The sequence below is a fragment of the Gossypium raimondii genome, chromosome 2 (assembly GCF_025698545.1).
Source record: "Gossypium raimondii isolate GPD5lz chromosome 2, ASM2569854v1, whole genome shotgun sequence".
Classification (NCBI taxonomy): Eukaryota; Viridiplantae; Streptophyta; class Magnoliopsida; order Malvales; family Malvaceae; genus Gossypium; species Gossypium raimondii.
In genome coordinates, this window is record NC_068566.1 from 29872928 (window position 1) to 29880079 (window position 7152).

The window sequence follows — 7152 nt, forward strand, 5'->3', positions numbered from 1 at the left end:
CAGGGAAATCATCGATATCAATAGCACCTTACAAAATGGCTCCTACCGAATTACAAGAGTTGAAAGAACACCTTCAAGAATTGGCAGATAAGGGTTTTGCTCGACCTAGTTTTTCACCTTAGGGTGCATCGGTTCTGTTCGTTAAGAAAAAGGATAGATCGATGAGATTGTGTATAGACTACCGTCAGCTCAACAACGCTAAAATCAATAATAAATATCCACTGCCTCGAATTAACGGTTTGTTTGATCAGTTGAAACGTGCCATAGTATTCTCAAAAATTGATATTCGTTCTGGCTATTATCAACTACAAGTGAAAGATTCGACTGTTTCGAAAACTACATTTAGAACCAGGTGAAGACACTACGAATTTATTGTGATGTCATTTGGTTTAACTAATGCACCATCGATATTTATGGATTTGATGAGCGGAATTTTCAGATCCTATTTAGACAGATTTTTTGTGGTATTTATTGATGACATTCTGATATATTCACGAGACCAGTCTGAGCATGCTAAACACTTGAGGATTGTGTTGCAAACTCTGCAAGATAAACAATTTTTTGCTAAATTTAGCAAATGTAAGTGTTGGCTCCGAGAATTCAGTTTTCTAGGACATATAGTATCGGTTGAAGGAATCAGAGTCGATCCAAGTAAAATCTCAGCAGTTGTTGATTAGAAACCATCGAGAAACGTATCTGATTTCTAGGTCTAGCTGATTATTACAGAAGATTTGTCAAAGGGTTCTCAATGATAGCTACACCGATGACGCGACTTTTACAAAAAGATCTTACATTTGAATAGCCTGAGAAATGTCAACAAAGTTTCAATTAGTTGAAAGCACTATTGACCAATGCACTAGTTCTTGTTCAACCTGAATCGGGAAAGGAATTTGTGATTTTCAGTGATGCATCTTTAAATGGCCTAGGCTGTGTTTTGATGCAGAAAGGAAAAGTAATAGCTTATGCTTCCAGATAGTTAAAGCCACATAAAAAGAATTATACGACACGTGACTTGGAGTTGGCAGCTGCTGTGTTTGTGTTAAAAATTTGGCAGCACCATTTGTTCGGTGAAAAATGCCATATATTTACCGATTACAAAAGTTAGAAGTATCTAATGACGCAAAATGATTTGAATCTGAGACAGCACAGATGGCTCGGGATGTTAAAAGATTATGAGTTGACCATTGATTATCATCCGAGAAAAGCAAACGTAGTTGCTGATGCTCTGAGTAGAAAGTCATTATTTGCTCTACGAGCAATGAACACGCGTTTATCATTATTTGATGATGGTTCGATCTTAGCTGAGTTGAAAGCTAGACAGATATTTTTACAACAAATCTACAAAGCTCAGAAATGTGATGTTGAGTTGCTAGCTAAGCAGGGACAGTGTTAGTCAACTTCCGATTCAGAATTCCAGATAGGACCTGATATTTTTTATTGTTTAGTGGTAGAGTTTGTGTACCGAAGAATCCAGAGCTCATTCAGAGAATCTTTTGCGAAGCTCATAATAGTAGCTTGTCTGTTCATCTGGGGATTTATAAAATGTAAAGTGATTTAAAACAGATGTACTGGTGGCCAGGAATAAAACGTGAGATTTCTGACTTTGTATCTAGTCGCTTAGTATTTTAGCAAGTTAAAACTGAACATCAGGTACCTTTAGGATTATTACAGCCAGTGCTGATACTGGAGTGGAAATGGGATCGAGTTACTATGGACTACGTATTGAGTTTACCCCTATCTTTGAGAAAGAAAGATGCCATTTGGATTGTTGTTGATCGGTTGATGAAGTCAGCACATTTTATTCAGGTATGTACAGATTACTCCCTTGAGAGGTTAGTTGAGTTATATGTTTCTGAGATTGACAAATTACACGGAGTACCAGTTTCTATCATTTCGGATTGAGATCTACGGTTTACATCATGATTCTGAAGAAACTTACAAGAAGCTTTTGGTATGCGATTACATTTTAGCACTGCATTTCATCCTCAAACCGATGGTCAGTCCGAACGAGTAATTCAGTTTCTCGAAGATATGCTTTGTTATTGTGTATTAGAGTTTGAAGATAATTGGGAGAAATATCTACCGTTGGTTGAATTCGCATACAACAATAATTTTTAATCGAGCATAAAGATGGCACCGTATGAGGCTTTGTATAGTCGTAAATGGTGAACTCTGTTATACTAGACTGAGCTTAGTGAGAAAAAGATACACGGGGTTGATTTAATTCGTGAGACTGAAGAAAAAGTAAAAGTGTTACGAGATAGTTTGAAAGTAGCTTCAGATCGTCAAAAATCATATGAGGATCTTAAACGTAAAGATATAGAATGTCAAGTCGGTGATAGAGTTTTTTTAAAAGTATCACTCTGGAAGAAAGTTATACGGTTTGGTCGTAAAGGAAAGCTAAGTCCACGAATTATCAGGTCGTATGGGATTACTGAAAAGGTCGGACCTGTTGCGTATCAATTAGCTTTACCATCAGACCTAGAAAAGATTAATAATGTCTTTCACGTGTCTATGTTACGACGATACCGATTTAACCCTTCACATGCTATCTCCCTAATAGATGACGAGATTCAACCTGATATCTCGTACAGTGAAGAACCGATCAGAATTCTGGCACAAGAGGTTAAAGAATTGAGAAACAAGAATATAGCTTTAGTAAAGGTTCTTTGGCAACTTCACAGGATAGAGGAAGCCACCTGGGAACCTGAGGAAGCTATGAGAAAGAAATATTTGAACCTCTTTTCTATTAAGATTTTCAGGGAAGAAAATCCCTTTAGGGGGACAGTTGTAACAACCCATTTTCAGTAAAATCGTAACAGTGATTTTGGGACCACAAATTTGAATTTAAAAAAATTACTTTATTATTATTTTATTTCCTACAACATGATAGTAATACCGTATAAAAATTTCGTTAAGAAATTTTACCGTTTACATGCTCACTTTGATAAAAAGGACTAAGTCGTGTAAAGTGTAAAAGTTGAGTTCTAGTAGCTAAAAGTATTAAACAGCTATATAACTTTAAATTAAGAGACCTTTTATGGTAATTAGACCATAAATAGTGATAGCGGATATGCATGGCTTGACATTTGTGTAATTTTTAAAGTTTTTAAAGGTTAAATAAGTAAATTAATTAATAATGAAAAAATAACTTAAGTAAAAGTTTATCCATCTTCTTCATTTGTGTTTTCAACTGATTTTGCTAAGGAAGACATAGCCAGGGTTCTGCCAAGCTTCATTTTCTCTTATGTAAGTGATTTTTGTCCCGTTTTTAATGATTTCTACGTTTTCGAGATTATTGTAGCTTAATCTAGCTAGCCCAGGGACTAATTTATGAAATTGTTAAACTATTAGGGTTTTACCATTGATGCATATACATGATTTTTGAAGTTTGATGTTAGAAAATGGATGATTGTTGTTAGATAAACAAATTTTGCAAAGAATTTTTGGTGAAATTGTCAAATAGGGGCTAAATTGAAAAATAGAAAATTATACATGGTGAAATTGTTAAATAAATTAAATATAGGGCATGCAAGGGACCTATTTAACATTCGGCCATTGTGGGTTGTGGTGAAATTTCATAAATTTTCAATTTTATGAGCTAGAGACTAAATTGCAAAGAAATTAAAAGTATAGAGACAAAATAGTAATTTCTCCAAAATATGATTTTGGGCTAAATTGAATTAGTTATTTATTAAATTGAGTTAAATTTATCTGTATAGGTCAAGGCAGACCTCGTATGACGTTAGATTAGGGCAAAGAGAAAAACTTGGATTAATCGCCTCTGTATATACGTATACTCGTCGAGGTAAGTTCGTGTAATTAAATCGTGTTTATATGTTTCTAATTGAATTATACATGTGTTTTGAAATGTCATACATGTATATTGATTGCATATCCAGCGACGTACGATAATTACTGAGCCCTATTTGAACCTTAGGAATACGTAGGATACAAATGATATGTCATTAGGGTTTACATGATTTGGGTGCTGGTCCTGAACGTCTTACCGATGGATGAGGCCCGACATGTATTACGGATACTCCACAGCTCGTGTGAGCGATACCCTGTAATAACGTTCTGACCCACAGCTCGTCAAAGCATACTGATTCGCAGCTCGTGTGAGCATACATGTACAGGATTTGACAAATTACAGTTATATGATTTAGCACACTGTGTGTGAGCTATCCCGAGTATCCGACGGTATTCTAAATGGTTCACTGGGCATTATTCTGATATGAAATGGTAAGGGTTCGCTACGGACTAATACAAGAATCCATATGAATTAGATGGAAATTTTGTTACATGGTATTTTGGAATGGAAATCGATAATACATGTATATGAAACATAATTATATGATGTGCTCATCCATGTTTACTTGTTTTATGTGTATGTTTACATGGCTAACTTGTTTGATGTATATGCATAGGCTTTGGCCAAATTATGGTTGGAAATGCCATATTACTTACCTAATTTGTGATTAAATGGTAAGATATGTTCTATGATATACGAACTTACTAAGCCTTAAATGCTTACTTTGTGTTATTTTCCATGTTTTATAGTGAATCGGAAGCTCGTTCGGGTTGAAAGCTTGTCGGAGCTAAATCGCACTATCCATCGGCTGTTTTGGTACTTTTAGTTGTTTAATTTTTGTTATAATGGCATTTATAGGTATTTTGGCTAAATTTGGCCTATATATTTTGTTGTATATATGGCCATTTGATTTGGCTTGTGTTTGGCATATTTTGGTATGTATATGGGTAGCATTGACATGGTTGATGTGTGGCTTGTTTTGTGTTTGAATACTGAAAGGTAAAATGATAGTTAAATTTGTTTTGTGATATGATGAATTTGTGGTGAATTGGTACTATAGTATACATGACTTATATGGTGACTTGGTGCTAGTTTAGAATGGCATATTTGGTACCAATTAAGAAGTTTGATATGTACACTAAATGGCATGAATTTCTGCAAATATGCTTAGTAATTAGTTGATTATTTGGCCAAATAGAGTTCATGTTTATATATGTTTTAATGTTTTCATTCGAGGTGCCTAAGGGCATATTGGTTGAATGATGTTGTACCATGTGTAAATGACTTCTGTATGCTTGATTTGGATGCCTTGTTATGGCTTGTAAGTATGTGAAATTTTGTGTGTAGGTATATGCCAAATTAGGTGAGAAAAATGGCTTGTAAAATGGCCTATTTTCGTCCACACGTGCCGAGACACGAGCCTGTGTCTTTGCCGTGAGTGACACACGGTCGTGTGTCCCCTGTAGCTTTCAAAGGGTTGCAAGTTAGGCTGTTACACGGCTTAGTACACGGCCTGGCACACGGGCGTGTGAGGTTATTTAGAAGGGTACATGGCCTGGCACACTAGCGTATGGCTTGGTCGTGTGACCCAAGTTAGTGTGTTACACGGGCACGGAAACGGGTTAAGACACAACCATGTATCCCCACTTGGAATGCCCATATGGTCTAAGACACGGGCGTGTTGTTCCTAACGCATATTTAGGGCCTCGAGGGCTCATATAAGAGACAATATGTGTGTTTTGACTTGGTTTTAATATGTTTATTGATATGATATGAAATGTTTGAAATTTTTGTTCGTTTGAAATGTAAACTCCGGTAATGCTCCGTAACCCTGTTCCGGCGATAGATACGGGTTAGGGGTGTTAAACCTTGTGGGTACGATAACTCAAAATATACTTTTCAATTTTTTACTTGTTGCCATTATGTGCACTTGCACATTTTTCGTCATTCCAGGTTTTTGGCGTCGTTGCCGGGGATTGTTTTAAAAGTCATTATTTGTGAATTTGTGAATTTTGCATTTTGGTTTATTTTTCTGTTAAATTTTAAATTAATTAATTTTTTCTGTGTTGTTTCACGTGTTTATTAGTATTGATTGAATTATCAATTTACTTTCCGTAAACCTTGAGATTGAAAGAACTTTTCAACAGTGAAAAAGACAAGTAAGTTAGAGAATGACCGAAGACATGAACTTTGAAAATTCAAATCTAGGAGATGGAGCAAACCCTACTCAAAATCATATCCTTATTGCTGATGATAGGGATAGAGCTCTAAGACCATATGTTGAGCCAGTGTTTCATGATCTTAATCTGGGAATTATGAGACCCGAAATCGAGACACAACAATTTGAACTGAAGCCAGTCTTGTTCTAGATGCTTCAGACAATGGGTCAATTTAGTTGAATGCCTACCGAAGATCCTCATCTTCACTTAAGACTGTTTATGAAGGTGAGCAATTCTTTCAAGTTAGCCGGAGTACCCGAAGATGTACTACGATTAAAGTTGTTTCCATATTTGCTAAGGGACAAAGCTCGAGTTTGGTTGAACTCATTGCCACATGACAAGAGTTAGCGGAAAAATTCCTCATGAAGTATATCCCGCCTAGCAAGAATGCTAAGTTGAGGAACGAGATCACTGCTTTCAAACAAATGGATGATGAGTCATTGTATGAGGCATGGGAAAGGTACAAAGAATTATTACGAAAGTGCCCTCATCACGAAATCCCTTATTGCATCCAACTTGAGACGTTTTATAACGGTCTCAATGCTCACATAAGGATGGTAGTGGATGCTTCTGCTAATGGTGCTCTCCTTTCTAAGTCTTATAACGAGGCTTATAAAATCATTGAGAGAATTGCCAGCAACAATTATCAATGGCACACCAATCGAGCAACGTTAGGAAGACGAGTCACTGGAATACATGAAGTGGATCCACTCACTTCACTCACATCCCAGGTATCTTCGATTTCCTCAATGCTTAAAAATTTTACCACTAATGGGTTTAATAGTTTTGTAGCTCAGCCACCCAATGAATTTGAAAATATAGCTTGTGTCTATTGTGGGGAAGGGCATTTGTTTGAAGAATGTCCATCAAACCTAGAATCTATGTATTACATGGGTAATTATAACTAGAATCGAGGAACACAAGGACTGCAATCCAATTTTTATAACCCATCTTGGCGAAACCACCCTAATTTCTCTTGGAATAACCAAGGGGCTGGAACTAGTAACACTTATGCCCAACCTAGACCGACCCAGCCACCGGTTTTTACTCAGTAAGTTCAGAAGAAACCTCAAGCTAAAACTTCCAATGGCTTAGAAAACTTGTTGAAGGCATACATAG

The 7152-nt window shown here is 36.3% G+C and overlaps 1 non-coding gene across 1 annotated transcript; it reads right to left on the reverse strand.

Moving 5' to 3' along the window:
* Positions 1–6425: 6425 nt before the first annotated feature.
* LOC128039309 (small nucleolar RNA R71) lies at positions 6426–6532 on the reverse strand. Its single transcript, XR_008193813.1, has one exon. It is a non-coding gene; the product is annotated as a small nucleolar RNA R71 (small nucleolar RNA).
* Positions 6533–7152: the final 620 nt, after the last annotated feature.